At 32.7% G+C, this 17339-nt stretch overlaps 2 pseudogenes across 1 annotated transcript; both read left to right on the forward strand.

The window, feature by feature from the left end:
- Window positions 1-7053: 7053 nt before the first annotated feature.
- LOC125845107 (uncharacterized) lies at window positions 7054-13362 on the forward strand (annotated as a pseudogene). The gene is made up of 4 exons (XR_007444230.1): window positions 7054-7209; window positions 11406-11514; window positions 11916-12083; window positions 12921-13362. The product of XR_007444230.1 is annotated as an uncharacterized LOC125845107 (transcript).
- A 1196-nt stretch (window positions 13363-14558) lies between these two features.
- Window positions 14559-16576, forward strand: LOC125845105 (zinc finger CCCH domain-containing protein 39-like; annotated as a pseudogene).
- Window positions 16577-17339: the final 763 nt, after the last annotated feature.

The following is a 17339-nucleotide window of genomic DNA, read 5'->3' on the forward strand; positions in this document are numbered from 1 at the left end:
TTGAATTTGAATCTGCATATTTTTTTGTTTATAGAAACAAATAATGTAACATCTATGGGATTTCCATAGAGAGACAGAAACATTCATTATTTTATTTATTATACTTTTATCTGAGCTTCTGGTTTATTTCTGGTATTTAGAGAAACACTCCTGTTTTTGACTATTATGTTTTTGGGTGCTTAGAAATGCTTTTTTTTTTCAAAAAAATATGTTTTTGAAAAGCATTTTTGAAAGATAAATAGCCTGTTTGTTCATACTTTTTTGAAGGCTAAAAGTACTTGTGTTTTTCAAGAAGTGCTTATTTAGAAACACTTATTAAATGTTTGATCAAACACTAATTATAGTCTAAAATTTTAGAGGTGGCAAGATTAGCTCATGAAATCATAATTCGCCCAAGTTTTAGCTGATTATTGACCTGTACATTTATTAGCTCATGCCATCAAAATTTGGGATAATATAAGCCCCATTTGGCCCATGAGAAATCTTGTCAACTATTTTCTAAAAAACTTGGTTTTCCTGATATGTTAAGAAAAACTATAATTTTATTAGGTACTAAAAAACTATAAAAAACAAATAAAACAATTTGATCCTGACCCTTTTTAGCTCATTTCAGCCCTTTCAGCTCAATTAACTGAATTTTGGTGCTTATGAAGTTACTGAATTGTGCCATCTTCTCATGTTGAGTATTAGGCTTTTAGATAAACAGGAGGGTTGCCTCCATGCATCATTTTTGTGAACACCAGTGAGCTACTAGATAATGTCCTTTTCTTTAGGTTGTTAACTTATGATCTGGCCTTCTCAAGGTCTGGAGAAGAACATGTCATGAAATGACTACACACATTCATCAATAGTGTTTTTCAGGGATTTGATGGTACTCCTTTTCATTTTTTTTTGGACGACTAGTATGTTACAATATGTTTTTTGCGTTTAAAGCCCCCATGGACCTTAGAGCTTTTTTGCGCTTTTCGCCTTTGATAAACACTGATCGTAACTCTTAAAGAATCGTAGATAAATCCATAGTTAACACACACAAAGTCAGACATTGCTTTGCTACAAAGTCAGACATTGCTTTGCTGATTCTGTGGCAGTGCTTCTTCTATGAGGATGTCTAGTTGTGTTAAATTCACCACACAGAACCCAAGGCATGTACACATAGCCAACCTTAGCATCTGGATTAGCCGAAAGTCTCATATTTGAAACACCCCGTCTTTAATCCGTTGAACCAACTGACCAGTTACTGTAAAGATGGCATACAACTTGGCGAATCTTTAGAGTTTCCATAATTAATCCTAATCACTTTGACATTTGTACAGCAAAAATCATTACGTTTGGCCAGCGGGACACATGAAAGTCTTATCAATGAAAGGTTTTACAAATGCCATTGATTATATATATAAGGTAAGTAATTTTCCTATTTTTTTTTGTTTTTTGTTTAATGTTTGATTTTATATTCTGAAAAGTAAATTTTATTTCTTACAACAAACACAAAAGTTCACAATGAAAGACATAGTATAATTATTTTTTTTTTAAAATAACTCGTAATAATTTTATTATTAATTGAAAAAAGGGGGTCCCTCAAATTTTGGGGGCTAATGCGGATACCTCATTTTAAAGAGCAACTTTCATATATAACAAATATAAAAATTATATTTGTATGTTATAGCTATAGTTTACATAATTGCGCTCCATAACAAAATTTATGTTTGCTATGAAGCTTTTGATTTGTATAATTTGCTAGAAACATCCAATTTTATATAAATTGTTCAGTTTTGTATAAATTCATTTATACATTGTAATTTGTATAATAATATCTGTATTTGTATAATTATAAGTGTATAGGACGCAAAAAATATGTATTTGTATTTGTATATACATTTTTCTCTCGTTTTATACAAACAAAAATGCATTTTATACATTTTATACCGAAATGTATAAAATGGCTAATTGTATACCGAAAATGGCTAATCGTATACCGAATCAGATGACAAAAAAAGGGATGTTTGCTGCTAATTACAATTAAAATAAACTATGGTTGTAACATTTAATTTAAATTAATAGTTTGTTATTTCATACAATTTTCTCCATTTTAAATGCATTGAGCAGCCCCGTACCAAAGAAGCCCTTATAAGTAAATATTTAGGAACTTTAGACAAATCACGTAGGGGTCATTTGGTACAACGATTAATAACACATGGATCAGTAGTGCAGAGATTAGTAATGCAGGGTTTATTTTTATCAAGTGTTTGGTTCATTATTTCCTACCTCATCTTGTGTTTGGATTAAAACTCTATAAAAAGTTTTTTTTTCCAATTATACCCTTGAATTATTAGGTAATTGAGTCGAGGTAGATAATTGCCGGACAATTTTATTATTTTATGGCATTCTAACTAGCTATGAGAAGAACAATTTTGTTATCATTTTTGCTATTTTTTCACTTGAATTATTTGACGATAAATAATTGTCATGTTAGTAAATTGATCACTCACAAAATGTCATTTTTCAATTTTTTTAAAAAAAAGACATAAATCATCTACTTTTAAAATCGAAAGATGTCAACAATAGTTAAATTGAATAAACCATCTACATTTACACATGAAAATTGCAAGTTGTAATTTTAATATGTATGCGTTTTTTAAATTCTTCAAAAAACAAATAATTAGAAAACCACACACACACAAATAAAAAACTCATATTTCAAATTTGTAATATTGATTTGAATTTGATTTATTTAGTAACAAACAACTCTCTTTAAATAATTTGTAAGCTAATTTATTTAAATAAATTTACTAGTACAAAATAAATCATAAAATCAAGAAAATAATTAAAATGATTTCAAGGATATTTTTGTCTTTACATAGACTTATCCCATGGTATTATATCCTATGTATTGCTAATACCTCCAAATGAAAGGTATTAGTTATAAGGAAAACCACATAAATCTCACTAGTTTAGGTCTTAATTACTAAAATTCCCAATAGTTTTAAATATTACTTCCTCTATCATATTTCATGCTTAGGATATATGAGTCTGAATCCATGAGATACATGTATTTACCGAATTTTAAAATTGAGATACATAATTTATTTATTTAAATTAATTGGTTGTAACTTATTTCCTTAATTAGAGGAGTAATTGAGGATTTTCAAAATACATAGATAATTAATTTCATTTTATTATTCTTTGAAATAGTAAATTCATTAATATTACTAGTAGAAGATAAAAACATGTATATCTTGGTAATGTAATTTGATTAATTTCAAATTATTACTTTAAAAATAATAAATTCATTAATTTGATGTATTTATTATCAATATATGATGTATCCAACAAACTAAATACTTAGATACATGAGTGTCATACAAGCACATTCATATGTATCATAGAAAATTTCATGTATTTGTTATACGTATGTAGTATTAATTTTATGTATCTATTTATATATACTAATATTAATTTCATGTATCTTTTATATGTATCTAGTATTAATTTGATGTATCAAGTATCAATTGCATATGTTATATCCAAAAACAAATATCTCGAATACATAGTAAGCATATACATCTAATTATGTGTATCTAAATATGGAATATGCAAAAAGAAGAAGCATATACATTTAATTATGTGTATCTAAATTTCATACGTCATATCCAAATACATGAATCTCGAATACATAATAAGCATATACACTTAATTACATGTAGCTAAATATGAAATGTAGCTGAAACACATGAATTTAAGAACAAATCAAGACTGAAGAGTATCTGTCGTATCACTAATATCATCGTATTGTTAAAAATCATGTATCCGAAATTTATTGGTGGATACATATACATGTTCAGATACCCCATTACTAAAAATACAACTCATATCTTAATTAAGATTACTACTTATTGGATACATATGTTTCAAAGGCTATACCAAAGTAATATTGGTACTACCATATCCATGTTATGGTAACCAAAGAAAGCCTTAGAAGGACACCAACAAACAAAAACTCTCTACAATACTCCCTTTGATCTTTTTGCGCTGTGGCATAACATAATCAAAACCAAGATCCATTTCTTCTGGAGACAAACAATCAAGACCCACTCTGAATTGAAAGCTTTCTCTATAGCAGTTACTTTGGTTTGATCTTGTCATAAATGAACAATACATAATAATATTTGGGTTCTAGAGAATTTGTCAGCCATTGTGATGATATCTTGAGAAGAAAATAATAGATTAGTTATTGTTAGAATGAAATTGTACGGTGAAATTCTTGAATCAGAAAGGAGGAGACATAATTGAGTGATAAATACGGGAGGGGTGAATTAAGAGATAGTGGTTGATTTGGAGTGAAAGAGTTAATTAAACAGATAATTAATCAATCCTAATTTTAAGGGATGTGAGTATCTAATTGTATCTTCAAATAATATATTAATATATGGTATAAAATACTAAAAGTGGTAATATATGTAATTATTTGAAAGTAAAGATAATATTAGTATATATAGTAGTGATGTATGTCTAATAAGGTAGTTTATCCTTAGTTATACATAGGCCCAAATTCCTACCAAACATAGTACTAAATAATATCTTACCTAATACATGGACTATTTCTTCTAATGCGGCCTACTAAACAACCCCATAGTGTTAAGAGCTAATAACATCATATTCAGGGGTGGACCTAGCTTGTGTCCAGGGGGTTTACCCGAACCCCCTCGGTCGAAAAATTACACTATATATATAGAGTCAAATTCTAATTTTATGTGTACATATATTAAAATGAACCCTCTGGAAATAAGTGAGAAGCTTTAGCTTAATGGTTAAGGGGTTCACTAGTGGCTTTTATGTTGTGGGTTCGAATCCCATGCGCAACAATTTCTCCTTTTTTTTTTCCGCCCTTTTTAACGCATGGAGTTGGGCTCAACTCTCGGGCTTGGATCATCTTCTCTTTTTCAACAAGAAAATTTTTAAGAATGTTCAATGAAGCAGGGTAAAAGTAGGAAGAAAAGCTTAATGCGGTAGGATAAAATAATATAAATTTAGCGGGTTAAGGTAAATATTTTTCTTCTCCATCTCGCTTCCTTTTTCATCCTTTAATTTTCACGTGTTTTAGGAATTAACTTATGTAATACAATTGATTAACTATTTTTTTTATCAACGTAGCTTTATTCTCAATATATTTTATTAGTTTGGTGTTAACTTTTGCAACTAATGAGATACCCTGTACAAAAAACATGTCGGGGTTACTACGCTCACCATAGACTTACATTACCACATGAGCTTCTTCTTTCAATTTCGAACTCCCTGAACTTAATTCCTGGATCCGCCACTGATCATATCCCCACTCCTTTTCAAATTACAAAAATTCTTCAAATTTGGTGGAATTCGAAATTTCGGATACATCCCAAAACATCCAGATACATCGCATAAAGTGATTTATTGATAAATCATGTAAAGTCATGTATTCGATCGATATATCGTGTAAAATGATGTATCTAAAAATAAAAGAGAGTAAATATTTTTTTATAATTTTTTCAAATCGTATAAAAGTTAAAAAAAATATAATAAAATAAATAGTGTATTTAGATAATTTTTCCAAATATTTATGCATCGTAGAACGTTACAAACTAACCATAGATTAATTTTACTTAATAAAGAAATAATACATAAGAAGATGATATCATTATACAATGTCTTTATAATATGTTTCAGACTTGAAATCAAAATGTTTTTTCCTAAAATAGAAAACCCTAAAGCGTCACTCTACACGCCATCAACATCTTCATATATGGGCTATTTTGTCAACATCATTATTATTTTAAAAAGTAAACAAAATTCTTCCATGTTTCAATAGGTAATACATCGAATTCATGTGAATTTATGATTTTCTTTCGAGATTATATATAATAATATTATATTTTTAAAGAAATTATTGAAATATAGATGTGGGAACCCACACTCTAAGTATTACATAATGCGATTATGACTGGGTGCACCTCTCTCCGTGAGGTTATAAATTTTAATTTTATATTTATCTTATTTTATTTTTGTTTCTAAAATTAGATAAAACTTTTCTATGTGGTAATTGATAGTATTTTTGGCGTTTTAATTAATTTAAAATATATAATTTTAGACTAATAATATTAAAATTTAAACGATTTTCAGTGGTAAAAATCTAAATATTAAATTGATCAAATTTATATCTTAGATCAATATTTTTATAATAAAAACTCATCATCTAAAAATACTGAATATGCCTTTGATTATTTTCACCTACAAATACCTTCATTCAAACCTTCCTCCCTTGATACATCTGATATAGCTAGCCATAAAAAAGAAAAAAAGAAAAAAGAAAAAGAGCTTGAGGACGATACTAATTTAATCTGACGCCCCGGACAGTTGACTCGGCTGCGGGTGGCTAATGTGGATACTGAAAAACTTGCTAGGATAGACAAGAAACCTCTACTTAAGAGTCAAGTAAGCAATACAAATTTATTATTATTATTTCTACATTTTTTATTTTGATATCTTTTAAATAGTTAGAATTGTGATTTATAACTTTAAAAATATAATTAAGTGTCAAAACATATGCAAACTATCTTTTTTTTGAGTTTCATACCTAAACTACTGAGAGTGTGAGTTTCATACTTAAACTATCATTTTTTAGTTTTAGAAATAATAAAATCACGTTTTCACTAAATTTTTTTTGTATATTTATACTTTTAGAGAATTATTAATTTATAATATTAATGAAACCATATAATTATATAGAGGGTTTTCTGAAAATACATTATCTTATCGAAATGAATGATTTTTTTCATTGACCCAAAGTGGGACCAAGAGAAATTATTTTCTTAAAAAATTTATTAATTAACCAAGTATTAATTTAATGAGATTTTACTATATTAATGGAAAGGAGACTATGGACCAAGTCTTAAATGATGTGGAAACTTCTATCCGGATTCCAGAAGCAAAATGTGGTAATTTACTCTTTTACCCTCCAATAACAGGATATAAATAACTCTCTTTCTCAGCGCGCCTTTTCCATTCTGCCATTCTGTAGAAGAGAGCAGTGAGAGAATCAGAGAGAAAGCATTGATTCGAAGCAGCGAGCATAAAGAAAAATGGTGAACTTCATGCTGATGATCAAGGCGGAGCTTGATAACATCACCGACCTTCAGCCAATGCGGCTGTGATAATGATAACTTCCGTTACTACTTCAAGGTATCTATAATTTTCAGTATTGATTCTATAGTAAATACACAGGATTTTATCTGCTCGTTAGGTGTTTTTATGGATATTCAGGTAGTTCACTACAATTTCATGTTCGTGTTCTTCATTTTGGTGATTTTCTATCCCGAACTTTATAATTTATTCCTTTTATCTGCTCGTGAGGTTCTTGTTTTTTTCTTCTTCTCATTTTGCAACTATTTATTTTTTCCTTTACTTTAGGGTTTACGATTGTTCTAAGTGTGAATTTTCCTTTGAAGATCGATGTAAATGATGATGCCTTTTAGCTATTTTGTTTAAGGTATCCGCCATAATTTGTAGTTATATTATTGCATTGTCATGTACTCATGCCTATGTGATTTTCAGGAACATAGATCGAATTGATGTTGATTCAATAGTAAATACGCACACACAGTGGATTTTATCTGCTCGTTAGGTGATTTTTGGGAAGTTCAAGTTGCTCAATGCGATTTCATCTTCATGTTCTGCATTTTTGTGATTTTCTATGCCAAACTATATTTTATTCCTAGTTGAATTTATTTTTTGTTCAATTCCGAATGTCGTGTCTATTTATTTGTTTTGTGTTCATATTCGTTTACTTACTATAGGGTTTACGGTTATTCTACTGTGATATTTTGTGATCTTTCCTTTGAAGATCGACATAACTGATGATGCCTTATAACTATTTGCTTAAGGTATCCACCTCTATAAGTTGTAATTATTTACTTATTTTATTGCATTTGCATGTCTGTGATTTCTCGATGAAGATTGATCTATTTGATGTTGACTCTATTGTAAATACACACATACTGGATTGTCTCTGCTCATTAGGTGTTTATTTGGGGCTATTGAGGTTACCCATTGCAATTACGTATTCATGTTCTTCATTTTCATGATTTTCGCTGTCGAAAATGTGTTTGTTCCAAGTTGCGACTTAGTTTTATGTTTCTTCTTCTGATGACTTTCGAGTCTAATTCCTTGTTCTGTGTACATATGTATGTGTGTTACCTCCTTAATCATGTTCTAACTGAGGATTCCTCCTAGCTATTCATTTTGGATCTCCAGGAAGCTCATTTCAGTTTCATCATTTTGTTCTTAATTTCCATGACTTTCTTTGTCAAACTATCTATACTATTCCTACTAGTTTCTGTATGAACTTGTAGAGAAAATGAAAGAAGATTTTATTGAATATGAAGCTGTCTTTAAATCTGTGAAATAAGTAACTAACTTCCTAAGAGTGCTTCTTACATTAAGGATATTTATCCAAATGAGATAACTGATGAATACTATCAAGCTAATCTAGTAGATAACCATAAGATCTAATCTAGTAGATAAACAAAAGTGGTGGGGCATAACATCTCTAATAGTTGGACTTAGCTTCTTCGTTTTCATGCATAGTTACTTGTGTTCTGTGTATGAAGTATGTACGTTACTTTGAAGTTTATGATTATTCAACTGTCTTTCTATTTGATTTATCAATGATCTAATTGATGATGCCTTCTAGCTTTTCTTTCAGATATTTTCTGGTAGCTCATTCGTTCATTTACTTGAGCTTGATACTTTTAAGTTACTTTGTCAAGCTATTGAGCCTATTCCTACTTCTGAACTTAGGTTTTCAAATTTTGTGTAATTCTCTATGTTCTGTGTAGGAATGCTTGTCTGTTATTTTAAGTTTGATGTTTTCAACCTCTAATTTGCGATTACTCTATGGCTTCTCTATGTGTTCTGTGTGATTGAGCTAGTTGATGTATGTCTCCATATGTGCTTTTTAGGGTTCTGCTTGTGCACTGTCNTTTAAGTTACTTTGTCAAGCTATCGAGCCTATTCCTACTTCTGAACTTAGGTTTTCAAATTGTGTGTAATTCTCTATTTTTCAAATTTTGTGTAATTCTCTATGTTCTGTGTAGGAATGCCTGTCTGTTATTTTAAGTTTGATGTTTTCAACCTCTAATTTGCGATTACTCTATGGCTTCTCTATGTGTTCTGTGTGATTGAGCTAGTTGATGTATGTCTCCATATGTGCTTTTTAGGGTTCTGCTTGTGCACTGTCCAATTTCACCTTGTTCTTCATTTTCCATGTAAACTGTCAATCTATTCCTAGTTGCTTCTTAGTTTCAATTTTTGTGTCTATTCCCTTGTTTAAGCTCTTGACCTCCAACTTTGTGATTGTTCTATTGCATTTCTATCCATCTCTCAAGTTTATTGATGCATGCCTCTGTAGGGTGTTGTGTATGGCTCTTCTGGTAGCTCATTTCAATTTTTTCTTCTTGCTTTACAGTTTCATGGTTTTGATTGTTAAACTATGTATTTATTCACATTCTTTTCAATTCTCATTTTGATATCCTTGTGTTCTGTTATGGATACATGTATATGTTCAGGATTCTGGTTTTCACCTCAAATTTTGTGATTATCATGCTATTTTTTTTAATGTACTCATGGTGTTATCAAGCTAATTGTTGTGTGCCTCTATATGTGTTTTTTTGTTGTTTTGGTAAAGTAAGATGTTTCATTCACAAAAGAGCATCAAGTAGATGCATAGTTACAAGGGAAGGAAAAAGCATTAACAAAAGAACTAATGAGTCCCTTTTCAGTGTCAATCTAAGACACGGGATCTTACAAAATCCAATCACTGATCAGTGCTAATTACGGTAGTCATAGTAGTCCAGCAAAAAAAGATAAAGTAAGCACTTGGGTTTGAGGGAGTGATTTGGAGTTGAGATTCCATCAAAGCACCTCCTATCGCAGCAGGTATCTTCCTCTAAATCCTTTTATGGCTTTATCAACTCTCCAAAAACTTCATTTCAACTGTGCCTCTATGGTCTGTGGCATGATCCATTTTAAACAAAAAATACAGTAGAACATGCTCCAAAGATCTGTGGATACTGTGCAGTACAATATCAAGTGGTTTACAATTTCCATCTTTTCCAAACATACAAACTGGAAACCTTTCCTATTGAGATTGTCTTGAGTCGAACTTGCTTCATAGGTGTGTCTATTTAGGGATCTTTCGAGTATCGTTCCAATTTCATCTCAAACTATCTATCTTATTCATAGTTGTGATTTAGCTTTTCAGTTTTTCTGTCTATTTCCATGTGTTCATTGTATGCATTGCATACTTGGGCTTTTGACTCCACTGCAATTCATTTAATGTGCTTCTACATAATTTCTCAGCGTGATTGAGCTAATTGATGGTTGCCACAATAGGTTTCTGTTTGCGGCCCTTGTGGTAGTTCATTCCAATTTTATCTTCCCGTTCTTCATTTTCTTGATTTCTCTTTGTCAAAAACACTCTCTTATCTCAGCTTCTGAATTTTGGTGTCATTATGCTTGTGTTCTGAATGAAGAGTTTTTCTGTTCCAAGTAAATATAATTATTCACTGATAGAGTTGGCTGCCCTGGTCTCATCAAGGCTTGGGCCAATTTCTGAAGCAAAGAGCCAGTCTGCTGACTTCCCAATTGAAAGACTTCTTAAACCTAAGTTCCATGCATCTCCTTCCCTCATTGGAAAAATAGTTGTTACGGAGTCTGAATAGATCAGGAAGCTTTAATTTCAATGGTGTAAACATCCCAGTTATGCGTCTTTCCAAAACTATAGTACTTTTCCATCTCCCTCTGTAACTGCAAAAATCCTATCAAACAAATCCCCCAGATTGAGATGTGTTTCCAAACACTTAAACAATTGGAAATATTAACTGTGCCATTGTGCCATGACCTTTGTCCATATTTTGATTGGCAACCCTTCTCCAAATAACTTATAAGAAACTATTGTTATATAGTTGAAGGTTTCTTATCCCAAGACAGCCTTCTCTTTCATCTTACAGGATCATTTCCACTGTATGAAATCTTATTTACTTTGTTATAATTTATATGACACATTTTCCATTTTGATACATTCCGGAATGTTACACCATCTCACATGAACTTTGTTTTAATTTATACAACACTTCTTCCATTTTAAGACGTCCCGAAGTGTTAAACTTTCTGTCATTTTATTTTTAATGTGTACTGCACTCTCTATCAATATAGTACTACTGAAATTTCCTTTCAGGTATGTTCATGTGAGATAGTACTGCTTCCATAAGTTATTTTTGCCAATTTTTTCTGTGAGATGAAAGCATCCATTTGGTGCCCTACATTAATACCTATTTCATAGTCCATTAAACTTGTTCTTTTTCTTTTGAATTGTGCAGCTTAAGTGTGGCCATTGTGGTGAGATCACCCAAAAAGGAGACTTATGTGAGGTTGGTTGAAACTGTTCCTCTTCCCTTTGGCATGGGCCACACCCACCTTGTCCAGAAGGTGACCTATCATCCTGTTTCCTTTTCTGTGACGATATAATCTACCGCTCCAGACATTTCTTTATGCATATCTGAGTGCATATATGTTAGTTTAGATATGACACAGAGCTAGTTTACACTGAATTTAACATCACTGAGACCGCTTGAAGTTTGAGGTGACGGAGTTAATTAGGATATCTTCAACATTCAGAATGGGTTAAGCCGTAGTAAATGCCCCTGTTGTTGTTTCTTAGTTCCATAAGTTGAATAACTTTGATATCCTTGAAGTCTGTTTTGAGTCTTAATTGTTGCCTTCCTTTTTGTTTTTTTTTTCCCCCTTTGATGTCCTATTGCTATTTTACAGCTCTTGTTGCTGTTATAGACTTGACTGATTACTAAGTCTTTTGTGATTTTTGTTTCCAGTGCAAGTTCTGTAGCAGTGTTGGTACAGTAACCATGATCACTGGCCTCGTCCGTCCTCTGACTCACGCTGATAGTGAAGCTGGAAAATGTGCACCTTTGATGCTATTTGATTGCAGGGGTTTTGAGCAGCTGGATTATGTTTTCCGAGGAGAATGGGAAGCTGAATCTGTAAGCTCTTCCCTCGCTTTCTGCTTTGGTGTTTCTTAAATTTAAAGAAAATCTTTGTTATAAAAAAGTTGTCGAAATATTAAATATAGGCATAAAATTTCTTTGCCCTGTTAATTCTCCATGTGTTTTTGAGCTGTTGTCGGGGTTCTTTGAATATATTTCTAGTTTCCTTAACGAGGTCATGTATCTCCTAATTAACTTCTTGGAGAATACGTTCTATGTTCTAGAGGTGGCACGATTAGCTCATGAAATCATAATCCACCCAAGTTTGGGCTGAATATTGGCCTGAACATGTATTAGCTCAGGCCATCAAATTTGGGCTAATATTTAGCCGAAACTGGCCCATGAGAAATCTTGTTGACTATTTTCTAAAGAACTTTTTTTTCCTGATATGTTAAATATATAGCTAGATATATTAAAGAAAAGCTATAATTTTATTAGGTACTAAAAGCCTATAAAAGAACAAATAAAACAATTAAAGCTTAGTAAGAATTGACCGAGTTTGGTTTGACCGCTTTTTAGCCCATACTTGTTTACAGCAACTATATCATGAACATAAATATTATGGTTTGTCTTTGGATTTGTTCTCCTTGAATTATATGGGCTTAAACTTGTCTGATTTTGTCAGGTAACATAAAAAACGACTAGGATAACATTCATTTTTTTTCCCGAATTGATTTCTCCGTGGCTTGTATTAGCAACTTTTTGGTCAGATGTCTTTGTAACAATTTTTGGTTGCTGAAGAGACTTGCAGTTCTTAGGCTCTATGTCCAATTCTTAGATTTTTCGTGTTATGGGAAATGTCGAGCCAGTTTTAATTTGATTCACTTAATGCAGCTTAAGGGAACGATATTTGAAGGCATTGATTTATCCGGAGATGAGTTTGTTGAGTATGATGAGAGGGGGGAGGCTCCAGTGATGACTTCCAGACCAAGTGCCACTTTTAATATAGTGAAGTAGATCCTCCATTGCTCTATTGTGTGTTGCTGGTACATAGAAAGGGAAGTATAACTGTTTTGCACTGTCAGTGTGTAAGTTGCTAACGGCTGAGGATGAGAGTGTTAGTTTTCGATGTACATTGACACGAACTACTTGCACGAACTTAGATGGTAACTTCCATGAAGAAAACCATTGTTATGGATGTTAATATTGTCTTTCAGGCTTCTTCAGAAGCTCTTTTTAGAAATTTAATGTGAAAGCTTGTAAAACTGTTTGACTGGATCTATAGTGTTTTCACTGTGATTGGTGTTGGTATATCGATATGTGATGGTTACCGCTATTTCCCCAAGCTCTTCTCCGGATTGCTTCTTATGCTCTTCTTTCTCTCTCTGCTGTCTAATTGGTTATACTTCTCTCTTGGCCACATGGTGTGTAGAGTTATTTGATTGAGCTCCTTTTCCTTTGTCCATTGTGTGAAATACCCCACACACCCCACACAAATACCCTGCGTCCTTACCAATTTTTGAATGGAAGATGCGGGGCGGCTTTAAGGCTATGTGGGGCAAAGCGATTTTAAGATTGTGCGGGCCGGGGGCGGATGCAGGGAGGGTTCAAGTAATTTTTAAAAAGCTAATGCGGGGTGGGTTGCAGGTCTGTACGGTTTTATGGAGGTTCAAACTTAATTTTATTTTTTTACATGTTATAAGAGTGGTAGAGCACTCTTCATGAGTAATTTTTTGATTTTTTATGCCATGCCATGAATTGAGGTTAAATGGAACAATGATGATTCATACAGCCGACCCTAACTTGTTTGAAATTGAGATTGATGTGTAGTTGTTATTCTTTTCAATGAATTGTTGTTTTGAGTCGAGGGTCTATTGAAAAGTCTGCGTACATCCNCGCAAATACCCTGCGTCCTTACCCATTTTTGAATGGAAGATGCGGGGCGGCTTTAAGGCAATGTGGGGCAAAGCGATTTTAAGATTGTGTGGGGCGGGGGCGGATGCAGGGAGGGTTCAAGTAATTTTTTAAAAAGCTAATGCGGGGTGGGTTGCAGGTCTGTACGGTTTTATGGGGGTTCAAACTTAATTTTATTTTTTTACATGATATAAGAGTGGTAGAGCACTCTTCATGAGTAATTTTTTGATTTTTTATGCCATGCCATGAATTGAGGTTAAATGGAACAATGATGATTCATACAGCCGACCCTAACTTGTTTGAAATTGAGATTGATGTGTAGTTGTTATTCTTTTCAATGAATTGTTGTTTTGAGTCGAGGGTCTATTGAAAAGTCTGCGTACATCCTACCCTTCCTAGATCGCACGGGGCTATGTTGTTGTTTAACAATTTTTATTGTAGTTATTGTTGTTTAGTTTTATGGTGTTCTGTTGTTTCATATATGTATCTCACTGCAGTTACTGGTGTTTTATTAATTTCTCTGTTTTTGTGCTAAAATTTGTTATCTTTATTTGTTTTTTAGAGAGTAGAAGAGTATAGTTGGATTTAGTTTAAAGAATTGACATTAGAAAAGGGAATATGAGTTTTTCTGATCAACCTCAACCGCCTGTTCCCTCACACTTTATGCAAATGCCATTTGTTGGTGGTGATGCTGGGGACGTTTGGTCTCATTCTTCGATGAATCATGAGATCTTTGAGTCCTATTCTCAGTTTGAGCATGCTCCTCCGTTCAAGAGAATGAGGGAGTTTGGTAGCAATTCGCCGAATTCTGCAGCTTTTTCTGCGATGAATTCTAGAGTAAATCCACCAAATCTTCTTGGAAGAAAAGGAACGAGCCATATATTTTACAAAACCCGTATGTGTGCTAAGTTCTTGGAAGGAACTTGTAGGAATGGGGAACACTGTACATTTGCTCATGGTGTTGAAGATCTGCGGGAGCCTCCTCCGAATTGGCAGGACTTGGTATGTGAAAAGGATAGAGGAGCATAGAACTGTAATGATGATCAGAAAATAATACATAGGATGAAAATTTGCAAGAAGTTTTATAACGGAGAGGAGTGTCCTTATGGAGATAAGTGTAATTTTCTTCATGAACATCCTCCAAAATTTAAGACTGACATGCCAAGGCACAGAGAGAGTTCTGCAATAAGTATCGGAACTACTGGAAACAGATGTGATACCGAGCTGATTGAGATTAGCAAGCATGGAAATGCTGATTCAGATGCTGTCCGTATTAAACCTGTATACTGGAAGACGAAGATATGCAGCAAGTGGGAGACAACAGGTCAATGCCCCTTCCGTGATCGTTGCCACTTTGCTCATGGCCAATCAGGTAAACTAATTTTACACAGTTCATCTCGTTGTTAGTTTGACTCTATGTTTAGTCGTTTTAAAATAGTCTCATATTCTTGCTTTAAGTCTTGCAAAATCCCCTTATGTCTCAATTGTAAAAAGTAAAGGCTGCATAATGAAAAAGTAAAAGCTTAAGACGAATAATTATGAGCTATATCACCTAGAAGCATAACTTTCTGTTGCTAAGCAAGTCCTCTGCTAGAACTGCAATGGCTCAACTGAGACGAGAATCTTGTATAAAATTAGCTACTGTTTTGTTTGTAAGCAAAACAGTTATTCAACGCGTGTCTTATTTCCTTAAACATGAAAATGTTGACATTAACTCACATTCTGGATTACGTCCATATATAATTCCAGGAATTTGTCGTGTTGCAATGTCCTTTGACTGATGTTTTGCACATTCACAGCCATTCGTTGTTCTCAGATTATGATTAATCCTATTTCCTGTTTACATACATTGTATATGCAATTTCTCTCTTTGGTCATATCTCATATCTAAAACAAGTAACAATGTATTTAGCTTTCAACGTCTAGCCTATGTCTTTGTTTTTATAGGCCTAACATTAAAGTAACTTGGTCGTTACCACTTTTACTAAACACGGAATATGTGAATGATGGGCTCTATGTGCTACGTATCTCATACATCTTAAATTTTCCCCTTTCGCTTTCTATGGCAAAAAATGGGATCTTATCTTATAAGCTCTTTGGTTATTTCTTTTGGCAGAGTTGCAAATGCCTACTGGCCGAGTTGAGATGGATATGTTAACGAATTCTGGCCCCATTACTCCAAGACCCTTCTCCATTCAGCCTGTTGACTCATCCTCTGCTAACACACTGGTTAATGCTTCTATGCAAGAAGAAAGAGAGGAAAAGAAGATCCATAAATGGAAACTATCAAAGAAGATCAGTCGAATATATGGAGATTGGATCGATGATCTAGTCCCACCCCACCTCCATCCTGACAACGCCGACAACTGATTTTTCAGGTTGCATGTTATTAACTCTTTTATGCCCAATGGACGCATTCCAGCAAGGATCAGAAACTACGGGGAGATTATAACCGTCTCGTTTGATCCAACAGTTGATGTGTTTGTTATATAAGTTTTTATATTTGGTTTCAACAGTTAGGTTTTTGAATTTGAATCTGCATATTTTTTTGTTTATAGAAAACAAATAAGGTAACATCTATGGGATTTCCATAGAGAGAGACAGAAACATTCATTATTTTATTTATTATACTTATATCTGAGCTTTTGGTTTATTTCTGGTCTTTAGAGAAACACTCCTGTTTTTGACTATTATGTTTTTGGGAGCTTAGAAATGCTTTTTTTTTTCAAAAAAATATGTTTTTGTAAAGCATTTTTGAAAGAAAAATAGCCTGTTTGTTCATGCTTTTTTGAAGGCTAAAAGTACTTGTGTTTTTCAAGAAGTGCTTATTTAGAAACAGTTATTAAATGTTTGATCAAACACTAATTATCGTCTAAAATTCTAGAGGTGGCAAGATTAGCCCATGAAATCATAATTCTCCCATGTTTTGGCTGATTATTGGCCTGCACATTTATTAGCTCAGGCCATCAAAATTTGGGGTAATATAAGCCCAAATTGGCCCATGAGAAATCTTGTCAACTATTTTCTAAAAAAACTTGTTTTTCTTGATATATTATATACATAGCTATATTTAAGAAAAGCAATAATTTTATTAGGTACTAAAAAACTATAAAAGAACAAATAAAACAATTTGATTTTGACCGCTTTTTAGCTCATTTCTGCCCTTTCAGCTCAAGTAACTGAATTTTGGTGCTTATAAAGTTACTGAATTGGGCCATTTTCTCATGTTGAGTATTAGACTTTTAGATAAACAGGAGGTTTGCCTCCATGCATCATCTTTCTGAAGCGTCTGATGATCACCAGTGAGCCACTGGATAACATACAAAACGATTAGGATAACATTCATTTTTTTGGACGACTAGTATGTTACAGATATGTTCTTTGCGCTTAAAGCCCCCA

This window comes from Solanum stenotomum, chromosome 11, assembly GCF_019186545.1.
Source record: "Solanum stenotomum isolate F172 chromosome 11, ASM1918654v1, whole genome shotgun sequence".
Lineage (NCBI taxonomy): Eukaryota > Viridiplantae > Streptophyta > Magnoliopsida > Solanales > Solanaceae > Solanum > Solanum stenotomum.